At 39.8% G+C, this 12,830-nt stretch overlaps 1 protein-coding gene and 1 non-coding gene across 2 annotated transcripts in view; one reads left to right on the top strand and one right to left on the bottom strand.

The window, feature by feature from the left end:
* The window catches only part of Celf2 (CUGBP Elav-like family member 2), an 810,622-nt gene that overhangs the window by 755,031 nt on the left and 42,761 nt on the right, over positions 1-12,830 (bottom strand). The window lies entirely within an intron of this gene.
* Positions 4,960-5,062, top strand: LOC117714499 (U6 spliceosomal RNA). The gene has a single exon (XR_004607569.1). It is a non-coding gene; the product is annotated as a U6 spliceosomal RNA (small nuclear RNA).

The raw sequence follows: 12,830 nt of genomic DNA, 5'->3' as shown, positions 1-12,830 counted from the left end.
CTGACAGGAACATTCGAGGCATTCTTTAATTCTCAGCACTTTGCTTTCATGGGATACATCTGTCAGGACTGTTTTCCTTTTTCTTTTTCTACCACTAGGAAGTCAAATTAGCTGTTGACTTGTGAAGTTCCAAAGCTTCTGTAATGCTAACCTAAATGGTACTAATATAGACACATCCTACATGCTATAAGAAATACTGTCAGAAAGAGTGTCATGGGTCATTTCTGTTCTGAGAATTCAGATGTATTCACTTTGTGAATTTATCTTACTGGTTTAGCCTAATATTAGGTGACAGTAATTTACATAAAAGATTTCCCCCAAAGCATTCATGTATCTGTATTGTAATCAGACTTCTGAGTTAAAAACCTTCAAAATGTAGTTGCTTCCAGATTTCAGGCCAGAATTTTTTTTTTTTTTTTTTTTTTTTTTATAGAAACAAAGATCAGGCTCCCTATAACTACAGAAAATTCCAATGATGACTCTAAGGCTTTAGCAATTTTTTTCATATATATATATATATATATATATATATATATATATATATATATATATATATGAAATCTATGACAGAGTGGAAATCCAGCAGGACAAAATATGACCTCATGCTATCTAGTGTTCATATATATACATATATTTTTTTTTCTGTTCTTAGGTCACTGTTTAGTCAAAGGCTTCACGTCCGTGTCAGATTGTCCTTGCATTGTTATTGACGTCAAGCTTCAGTTCACCCTATCTTTTTATGCTATATTATGTTATTATGTTATATTATGTTATTATGATGTCTCTGATTCATCCTTTCCTTACCTTTTTAGTCTTAACTCCTGACAAATATTTGTCTATTTAAATTTTTTGTGTTATTTTCTTTCTGTGCCCAGTACCTAGCAACAGATCTCTCTCTCTCTCTCTCTCTCTCTCTCTCTCTCTCTCTCTCTCTCTCTCTCACACACACACACACACACACACACACACACACACACACAGAGATAGATTATTATTTTATGGAATGTGTGTATGTGTGTGTTTGTGTAAGTGTGGGTACAAGTGTTCCATGGCGCATATATGGAGGTCAGAGACAACCTTGGATGTCAATGCTTTGTATCCACCCTATTCTAGACATGATCTTATGTCCATCTTATGCTCACCAGGCTAGCGGGCTTGTAAGCTTCTGGGGATTCTGTATTACCTCCCTGCTTGCTGTAGGGCCACTTTGATGATGATTATTCACACTGTGCATCTGGCCTTTATGTGCGTACCGGGGATAGGAACTCAAGCACTCCTGCTTGTAAGTGCTTTTCCACAAAGCCATCTCCCTAACCTTAGAACTCATGTTTTACATGGTCTTGCAGTTCATCTCTTTTTCTTCCTTTGCAGCCTCTGTCTCCCATTTATAGGTCTTTAGAATTGGTCTCCTGTTTTCCTAATAGGAAGCCATTTATCTCGTACCATTTTGTGCTGCAGTGTACCTACTTTGATGTTCATTAGAAGAAAATAAATGCTAATATTAAGTGCAAACATTAGCTTCTTTCAGATTCTATGCATCAGCACTTAGTGCTTAATTAAAGATTTTTACTGAATCTCCATTAGTGTTTTGCAGCCCAAGATAATAAGAGAGAAATTTTGCTCCTGTAGTGTTGGAGTTCAAAGAACTAAACCACTAAACCCATAAACTAAAGAAACCCATGGGCAGATCTATGAGCTGCCCAGAGTCCTTATAACCAGGATAAGCAGCTTGTCTGTGACAGAGTGGCAATCCAGAAGGACAAAATATGACCTCATGCTATCTAGTCTTTACATAATTTCCTATATCACTCTTTCCTATTCAGTCATCTACAAGGGTTGAAGAATGCTCAATATTTATCTTAGAGTCATTTTAGATCTAACACTGAGACTGTAGAAAGCAAAATACCTACTTCCATATAAGTAATATCAATGAGAGGAGAGAGAAAGAGAGAGAGAGAGAGAGAGAGAGAGAGAGAGAGAGAGAGAGAGAGAGAATAAGCTGGTACATGGGAAGGAAGCAGCACAGGAGGGTGGTGATAGGGAATGGGCTGGGTGCCACTCATTGCTTTGCAGCCACCTGGTCTCCTAAAGACATAAAGGAAATGCTATGCTTGGTTGGAATGTCCAAACAGCTGGGTGGGTTTCAAAGAGATTGTAGGTGGTTATGACATGGTTTGTTGCTTTTTCATTGGCAGTGAAATCTGATGATGCCAGAAAGGCCACTGTTGTTCACACCAGAACCTGGCAAGCACAGGTGTAGGAGGCTGCAAAGCTGGAAAAGGAAATGCTGCTTTATGAGGACTTTTCTAGCACATTAACCATATAATTCCTCAGCAGGATTGCTGGTTCTCAGCAAAATGCAAACGTCTCCCACACAATGGCTGGAGTGGGGCTGCTTTTGGAAAACCTTCAGAGCTCTTGATGAGTGAACATTTACGGTGTCCTCTTGGAACCAGGTAAGACCACATTCTCCCTGCTGCTGTCTTTGTCTACCTTTTCAACACTTGTCAGTCTAAACTGCTTCCTCAAATTGAGCTAATTTCATAAGACAACTTGACATTAACTTTGGCGGATGTCTTCAATGCCCTCGGCTAAGGTATCAAGGCTTCAAACGAGTCTGGGTGTCAGCCTGAACTCCAGGAAAGAGTCACATGTCAAAACATCATGTTTCCTATTTCAGTGGTTGAGCTGACCAAAGACAAGGTGATGGATAGTTGACAACCTTCCTGATCCATTTCCCCCCCCCTCTCTCCCTCCTTCCCTCTTTCTTTCCCTCCCTCCCTCCATCCCTCTCTTTCTTCATTTCTTCCTTCTTTTCATGTTTAAATTATACTACTTATTCTCCTCCCAAGAGCCAAAATTCTTATGGAAGGTAAACATGCTAAATTGGATACAAGCGTGAGCTCTGAGCTCAGACAGCCTGAGTTTGTCTGGAAGCTGCTGTCACTCCTGGCCTATCAGGCCAGGTCTGCATTAGGATTAGTTATAATAATGGCTTCTCGCAGTATGTATAAGGGATCTAAATGAAATATAATGGCAGAGCAAACAGTCAATAAATATCAGATGTGATTATGATACTGGTCCTTGTTTCATGGGGGATAAGAATGAATTCATGAACAGTTGTCTCCATGATTATTCCAGTAGCTCCAATGTTCATCACTGAATGAAGGCAAGGTAGAAGGTCATGGGGGTATCTCTCCAAGCATGCAAATGCCGGTGGTGTGGAGGAGATGGAGAGAGAAAGGAACTGTAAGGGTCAGGCCTGCTCAGTCATGGTCAGTGAACATACCAGGAAGAAAGTGGGAGAAGAGAGAGAGAGAGAGAGAGAGAGAGAGAGAGAGAGAGAGAGAGAGAGAGAGGTGTGTTTTGGATTCTGATAGATGAACAATGTGTGCAAAAATCTGGAAAGGCCTCTTCTCCCTTCAGATCCCCCAAAGGGCTCGGGGTTGAGGTGAAAACAGTTCTGTGGAGGTAAAAAAAATTTCTACATTAAAAAAATGATGCTAAATGTTTATTTTCTGCCATCTTCTTTCTCCAGATCTATGGAAATAATTTACAGAAGACCCCGGAGGGTAATTAAGCTCACAATTCCTTTGCCAGTAAAATGAGAAAAGCCAGCTCTCCGTAAATTCTGAATTCCACCGTGGATGTTGCAGCAGCAGAACTAAAAACAGCTGCAATCTCTCTCTGCTGCAGAGTCGACTGTAATTTGCTACTACCCTTGCTCCCAGCACATAGCAATCAGCGCTCAGAAGTGCAGGGATTTAAGATGATGAATGTTTTATTTCTTAAAATAAACAGTAGCAATTTAGAAACACAGTTATGTATTTTACATTTATTTTTATATAGTAAAAATATATTGGAAACTTCCTTACTGTCAAAAAATCCCTACACGCACTTGTCAGAAATATCAAGATGACATGCAAGTATGGAATTCAGATTTAAATAATAGACTTCTGAGATCTATTCCATGAAACTTCTGGTTGTTTGGTTTGCCCTGACCCAATGATGCAGATTTCCCACTCCTGCTTCAGAATTTTAAGGCTGTTATGTTTAATAATTATGCATTCTAATAGTTAAAAACCATATTAAAATGTGAATATTTTTAACATTTTACTTCTGCTTCCCTCTCTACCTTCCTCTCTACTCATTTTCCCCACTCATCACTCCCCTTTCTCCTTCCCTAATTTCCTTTCTCGTTCTTTTTTTGGTTGACATGTTATTGTTATGTATTCCAGTCTAGATTTGAATTTGCCACCTTCCTGCCTCAGCCTCCAACACTGGAACTACAAGTGTGCATCCTCTGTCAGTTACATCTGTAGCTGTAATAAATACCATAATCCAATGTAACATATGTAAGAGTTTATTTTGCCTTATGGTTTCAGAGGGCTAGATGTATGTAATAGTGGAGAAGGCCTACCTGCAGAGGCAGGAAGCTGAGAGATAGCATCTCAAGCACACACAAGAATATGAGAGAGTGGAATATGGAAAAGGGGGATGAGGCTGGAGATTTTCAGTATCCACTCTAGTGACTCACTCTCTCCATCGATACTCAATGAACTAAACATTCCATCACCTCTCCAAATAGTACTGCCAACTGGAGACCAAGTGTTTGAATACATACATTTAGAGGAGTCATTCCTCATGCAATTCACAATCACCACTATGCAGGGATAGCTTTGATTTTTACCACCTAGGACATTCTAGTTTCCTGATGAGACTCCTTGCAGGATGTGGCTTCTCCAGTTGATAACTTGACTATACACTGTTTCCCTGTCTTTACTAAACACACCTATTCTTGCCAGAGCAGTCATCATCTCTGTCTATGTACTCCAAGACCTGTGGCTGTTCAGACATAACCATTATTGCATTGATGGCCAAACAGGAATACATGGCATCATCGTGTTAGAATGCTTCTCCATTTCTGAAATGCTCAAAGAGAATAAGAATGATACAATGGTGCTCACTTCAGCATACATATACTGAAATTGGAACAAAACAGAGATCAGCATGGCACCTGAACAAGGATAACACACAGATTCATAAAGTAGTTCACAATGAGAAAGAAAAGAACAACATAGTGCAAATCTCAATACCCACATTCCCTAGGAGGAAACTAGTAATGTGACTGATCAAAGCTCAAAGAGTAGATGGAGGAGATAGCTTGGTAAAGTGATTGCCATGCAAACATGAGGACCTGAGGTCAATTTGCCAGACCCTATGCAGCAGCATGATGCTTCAACCTTATAGTCCTAGTGCCAAACAGATTATTGACCTACTGTCTACCCCACACAAACAGCATGTTTCAGGTCAAGAAAAAAGAGCTCACACTCTCAGAAAAACAAAGTGGACAGCATCTTGATGAATGACACCTGATATTGACCTCTGTCCTCCAGAGACCACACACACAGACACACAGACACACACAGACACACAGACACACAGACACACATACGAATGAGAGAGAGAGAGAGAGAGAGAGAGAGAGAGAGAGAGAGAGAGAGATTAAAAATGGTGATATGAACTGGCAAAACAAGTAGGCATGAGTCTCCTATATCTCACTGCAAATCTTTCTCACTTAGTTTGTCTACCGCTATAACCTTGAGGAGTCCTGGATCCTCTCTGAGCAACATCTCCCCTCCTTCTTAGAGTGAAGTGAACAGTGATAATAACAGAGTATTAGCGAGGCACAGTAGGACAGGAAGCTCAAAAGAATTCCTTGAATTCAAGTCATCCTTTTTACTTCCTCAAGGTCATTTGATTTTTTTTTTAGTACCAGATTGACTCACATTTGCTTTTCCTAATTATTAAATAAAAGTACTCAACTATTATGTATGACCCTTTAAAAATTATGGTGAAAGATATTCAGGGTTTAAATGAATGACCTTTAGGCACAGAATGAAGACAATAAGGGCATGACCTCGGCAGAGGATTACTATGGATTTCATACTTATTATAACTGCCTGATTTCATGAGTCCTCTCAGGTAATGGATGCATTGCATATCCAGACTCAACTATGAGAGTTTGGCATGATGCTTATAAAATATAATTCTATGTCATTGTAGAGTTTATCACCTATATACAGTCCTGGGGGAGAGAGGAGTTCATTTGGCCAGGACCCCTGTCCTTAACAGCGTTTTCCTTTTTGCTTATTGATTGATTGATTTTTTAAAAAATTTATTTTTTGTACCATATTTGGTTCCTCTTATTTCTTTTGTCTACTTCAGATCTCTTTTCAAGTCAAATGCTACAGGCAAAGCAGCTTGGTTCTGGCTGCTCTTATGCATTTACATAACCTGTTATGTAATTCCTCATTTGTCATAAATGTTAATTAGCTGTGCTTTGCAAGTCACACAGAGGTTATCCCGATTTTGCTGATGAGGAAATTGAGGGGAAGATTGATTGGGAGCAACAATTTGAATCACAACACATAGTGACCTCATAGCAATTCAGGACTTGGCACCCATGCTCTGTGTTCCACGGTTTGGGGCTTAATTGACAGATTTAGCTAACTCTAATTGGTTTCTTTGAAGAAGGAACTGGGAAACATGTTACCAATGCCCTTCTTCCCTACCATTTCCAACCATATAAGACTCTCCTCAGTGGTGAATCACAGCCTCCCTCCAGCATTTTGCATTGGTGTTTCAATGTGTGTTGCTGTTATGTGTAGTATATGTAGTTGTTAGTGAGGGTGTCTATGCACATGTGTGGGCAGGTATCCATACACAGACATGTCATGTGGAAGCCAGTAGTTGTCTTTCTTAGATGTCATCCACCTTCCATGTTTAGTTTCTGAGACAGAGACCCTCAGCAAACATAGAGCTCATCAATTCTTCTGGAATGTCTGGCCAGTGGGTTTCAGAAATGTGCCTGACTGATCCCCTCTCAGCCATGAGGCTCGAGGCACATCACTTTACCTAGGCTTTCTTGAACACAAACTTTCCAAAAACCTTGATCACTGTTCTACTTGAGCTGCCTACTTCCTGCACGTCTTGTGAGCAAGGGTCATGTCTGCTTTGTTTCTGCATCTTCTGGTTCTCTTTGGTTATGCAGAGCTGGAGAAGTTCCTCAATAGCTACTGTTTACATAGAAAGGAATACTTAGGTCTGGGGAGAGAGATAAGTCATTAAAGTGCTTGCTTTGTAAGTAGGAGAAAGTTAGTTTGATTCCCAGACCCTCATTCCCCCCAAAAGTCCCCCAAACAAAATAGAGGCCTAGTACGGATGCAAATGCTTATAACCCTGGCCCTTGGTATGAGGGCAGTCAGATTTCTGGGGCTGGTTAGTGAATTCCAATCCCAGTGAGAAATCCTGCATCCAAACCAAAACAAAATGTGGATGATGCTTGCGTTTTTACATCTGGCCTCAGGTGTGTTCATGTACCAATGTGACATGGGACACACATACACACACAATGCATCAACACACACACAAGAAAAGATACTTGGCCCAGTGGGTTATCAGCCATCAAGAGATCAGCTGTGGACCTGCCCATTCTGAGGATAAGTTCTATGAATAGATAGATTATGGATGATAACTAGCTACTCTCCAGGGTCAGTTCTTTCTGGAAACATCCCCATTTCCATCACTCTGAGCTGAGTTACCTATCTCATTCTAAAACATATAAAATGTAAAACTTTATTTTTGCATATGTTCCCTGAGGATCCCAGGATATCTTCCAAAGCCCTCAGGAATTCTGCGTGCTTGACAAAGAATATGAATGAATCCATCAGCAATCCATCAAGAGTGGATAGCTCTGGGGCATTTGCACAGGCAATGGCTGATGGAAGAGCCTCTGGCAAGAGATGGAATCGAGACTTTGCTCACATACATTACTTTTGTTCTCTTTTTGCAGTCAATATAGAATGTGGTGGGGGCTATGGCCAAGTGGATTCAGAAAGTTCGTAATTTAAATAATGATTTATCCCCAAGTCAACCCCTGATGATGGTTACATAGACTACTTAGCATCATAGGTGTTCTTTCCTGTATGTGTACTTCTATTTTATATACACTGCTTTCCTAAAGGCACCTTGAAGCTACATGATACAACAACATCCCTTTATTGCCTTTATTTTTCATTTTTTCTCATAATTTAAACTAGGCAAAGAAGACATTTTTAAAATAAAATAAAGTAGTTGCTTTTATGAATTGATAGACTCTTTTAAAAGATTTGAAATAGAATGCAAAAGAAGGGAGGATGGAGAGGTAGCCTAGTAATGAAGAGGGATGCCTGTACGAACGACCTGACTTTGGTCCCCAGCATCCTTGTGAAAGAGCTGTGCACCTATATTGTCAGTGCTGGGGAATTAGAAATAGGAGGATTGCTGAGGCTTGCTGAGCAGCTAGTCTGTTAGAATGATCCATCTTTAGGTTTAGTGAGAGACCCTGTCTCAAACAATGAGGTGAGGATCAGTTTCAAAAGACTCTAAAAATTGATCTTTGGCTCCACATGTACATACACATACAAGTATGCATGAACAGAGCACAGACATGAACATGTATACATATGTGCACATACAAGAGAAGAAAGTAAAAGAAAGAAAGAAAGAAAGAAAAGAAGAAAAGGAACCCTTTCAATCCAGTAAAGTTGCCATGTCAAGGAAAAAAATGCTATTCTTTCATCAAATCCAACCCGTGGGATCTGTTGGAAGGCTGATCTATAACATCCTTTGGTTGTTAATTATTATATTACCTATCACATGGCCTTTAGCTTGTGAGCAGATTTAAGAGGAAACAACTCAAACCAGACCATACCAAACCAAAAGTAACTTCTAAACCAACAGCACAAGGTCTTATTCAGCGATAGAAGAATTTGATCCAGTAAGAGTGCTTAGCTTGAATTTTCCATGACACTGGTTATTACTTATTGCATGTAACTCAGAACAATACAGGAGCAGTAAAGGGATTCAACCATACCCAGAAAACAAATCCTGGCATACAGTTCTTAATGATGTTAGAGGAATCACTGAAATGAAGGCTCTCAGTTCAGGCAACAGTAAGCTTTCATAATAGAGCAGCTTAAAACCATCTCATGGGATGCTGGCCAGAGTGCTGATATGACCACCAGCTAAGACTAAGTGATGAACTTTCAATCTTCTAATGCCAAAGGGATCTCAGAAAAGGAAGTGGAGAGATAACTGTGTTGAATAGGAGGGGAGGAACACCCCAAATGGGAGAAACAGTCAGTCAGACAGACAGACAGACAGACCATATTAGGAGTTCCTGAAGTATCCAGACTGGGGATCTTTGAATAGATAAAGTCTTCTGCTAAATGTGCAGTGGTGGTTAGCATGGGTAACAAATTTTTGTATTGTTAAGATACAGAACTGCTGATATTTGGTGTTACATATTCCAATTTGTTTCCTTAGATGTCATCAGCAACACAAATATTTACAGGGTTCATCTTTAGACAAAAAGTGAGGTGAACAGCTTTTGATCACAGGGAATTCTTAAGATCCTTGTTCTATTTATACTCTGGATTAAGGTACTGGTCAGTTCCTAATCTTATTTATTTATTTCAATAAAATTTTGTTTATATATTTTATGTATATGGGCGTTACATTTACACACAAGAAGAGGACATCAGATCCCATGGGGCCTCAAGTCTTGTAGTGGTTATGAACTACCATGTGAATGCTAGGACTTGAACTCAGGGTCTCTGAAAGAGCAGCAGCCAATGAGCTTAACCATTGAGTTATCTCTCCAGACCCATTCATTTATTTCTTAAAAGGAAAATGAGAGTATTTTTTTTCTGGTTTCCAAGGTCCTGCATGAATATACTGATTGAGACATCAAACTATGACTCATTTCAACACTTACTAAAGGCTGAAGTTCATGGTCTCATACTGATTCTTCAGGAGGAAGACAGTAATACAGCTCTGCATGTTACAGTATTTTCATGCACTAGATAAGTCGGATCTGTAAGTGCAAATTATGACTCTCTATAAAAGCAGCAATGAGAGTAACAAGTCTCTACATGGATCCTACTGTGTGCTGCCAATTGTGCCAAATGGTTGACTTATACTTTCTCACAAGCTTCAGAGGGTATATTAGTATCATCTATGTTTTACAGATAGGGAACCCAAGGCCCAGACAGAGTGAAGTAGCCTATTTGACGTTGCATGTCAGAACCTGCATTTAGGCTCAGTAGGGGCCGGACAAAGATATTGGGGGTCAGCTGCAGAGGTAGTGGTGATATTAGCTAGACATTCCGTCCCTCAGCAGAAGACTCCCCCTTTAAATGTTGAATTTTTCCTCACTGCCTGTTCTTTCCTTTTTTGGACCTTTTCTTTCTTGTGGTTTATTCTACAAACCACAGAGGAATCTCTATCTATCTCTGTCTTTGTCTTTGTCTCTGTCTCTGTCTCTATCTCATCTCTATCTCTATTCCTATCTAATCTATATCTATATATCCATATCCCTATATGTCACCTATATCTATATATCATCTATATTTATAGCTATATGGAATATGCAAAAGATACACACACACATATATATATGTATATATGTATATATACATATATATATATATATGTATATATATATGTATATGTATATGTATATATATATATATATATATATATATATATATATATATATATATGTTAAAGTGAAGCAGAGCACACAAGTCTCTAGTTCCTGGCTCTTATATTACTTCCTGTGTGATAAAGACCCTAACACAGATTCTCAGCAGGCCTGCAGTGTCTCTGCATTCTGCTTTCACTATTCCTTGCAGCTCATCTCCCTGCTTACCCAGTATTTACATTGACTGGTTGTTCTCTTCTCAGAACACCCAGGTTCTTCTCCATTCATGTCCTTTGCACGTGTCCTTCCTTCCATCCTCAGGATCCTTACTCTGACTCCTTTCTTGGCCTCTTTCCTCTTTCATTTATATTTCTGCTCAGACAGCTTCTGTTTGGACTTACTCTATGGTGGTGGGCCTCACCTCTGCCTCCTCTCCCCCACCATTCCTTCTCTGTTTTCTTTTCTTCGACACTTGGCACCATCAGACCATTCGTTATCATATGTGTGTGTGCTGTTAATATGAATACCTCATGAGAGTAGTGGAAGTTTCAGTTCATTTTGTGTACTACTTATAGCTCCAGCGACAAGAACACATCCTGATATACTGGCAGTGTCATTACACATTTGATAGATGAGTGAATGAATACAGGAACACATTTAATGAAATATCACCTAGGAGGAGATGAGCTCCTTAGCAAGGTAAAAAAAAGTCAGTGGAGAAGGTGTCGATTTATCCCCCCAGTTCCTGTTACCAACTCTCATTTCACACCACATACACACACACACACACACACACACACACACACACACACACAGAGAGAGAGAGAGAGACAGAGAGAGAGACAGAGAGAGAGAGACAGAGACAGAGACAGACACAGACACAGACACAGACACAGACACAGACACAGACACAGACACAGACACAGACACAGACACAGAGAGACAGACACAGATACATACAGAGACCTGTCTCTGTGTGTGTGAGAACGAGAGAGGAGACACGTCGATTCTACACATGAGAGTAACAAGTGACATTTGTCTTTCTCAGTCTGGTTTATGTTACTTAACCTAATGATCTTCAGTTCCAGTCATTTTTCTGCAAATTCCAGGTTTTCATATGAATAAAATCATTGTGTAGTGATGGGTGTGCTAATGCACTCTGTGAGAGAACCCATGCCTGACCCTGCTCAGATCACCAAGAGCCAGAGTCTAGATAGGCCATGGGCTTAGGGGAAAATCACATACTACTGTTTTGCTAAGGGAACATAGCAATGAAAAGATTCCTAAAGATGTTCTGATATACCTTAATTCTTTGACTGACTGAGGAATCCTAAAGCCACACTGGAGCTGTTTGGGTTTTTATTAATTTTTTAAAATCTGTTCTAGGGCTAGGCTTCCAAGATTTTAACAAATCTTCACTCACAGATTTGTAAGATGTGGCTAACAGCAAAAGTCCCCATGACAAAGAATGGCAATTGAGTCTCTGGCTTTTTGCTAAAGAGAAAGTTCTCTCTAGAACAGCCTACAAGTTATCTGCAGTATAACATTATCAGAATCCACATGGACTCCTACAACCAAATTACAATAGGATGGATGCTTTATGCACAAGGGACACTTAACCCCAGAGCTCTGAAGTCTGGGTGGCCTGGACTAATGCCGGCAGACTCTGAGGAAGGATCTGATTCCCAGCTTTAGATGGCTGTTTTCTCACTATATCCTCTCTCCATAAAGGGATAGATGAACTGTCCAGGATTTCTTTATAAGACCAAAAAAATCCACTCATCAGGATTTTACTCTCTTGAGCTAATCATCTTCCCAAAGCTCCTCCTCCTAAAAAAAGCATCACTCTAGAGATTGGAATCTTAGGATTTCCACATCTGTTTGGGGGACACGCAAACATTCTATTGCAAATGTCACAAGGAGGCATGACAGAATGAGGACAGTTTACTCAAGAAGAAAGAACATCATCCAGTGCCTTCCATCTCATTACAGCCACCTCCTGATTCTTCTAATACGTGACATTATTTGTGAAAGAGAAATCAAGCATACAGAAAAAAAAAAAAAACCAGTAGAATATCAAATTAAACAGATCCTCAAATCCTTGTGTATGGTGGCTTATTCTGAATAAATACATGTTTCATAGTAAAAGTAAGATCTAGGTTTCCCATCCATATGGCCACCTTGGGATTCAGGACATTTAATCATTATTATTTCATCAACACACACACACACACACACACACACACACACACACACAAATGTTTGTGTGTGTGTGTGTGTGTGTGCGCAGGTGTGTGCATGA

Source organism: Arvicanthis niloticus, chromosome 8 (genome assembly GCF_011762505.2).
Source record: "Arvicanthis niloticus isolate mArvNil1 chromosome 8, mArvNil1.pat.X, whole genome shotgun sequence".
NCBI classification, from domain to species: domain Eukaryota; kingdom Metazoa; phylum Chordata; class Mammalia; order Rodentia; family Muridae; genus Arvicanthis; species Arvicanthis niloticus.
This window is presented reverse-complemented; position numbering and strand designations above follow the sequence as displayed.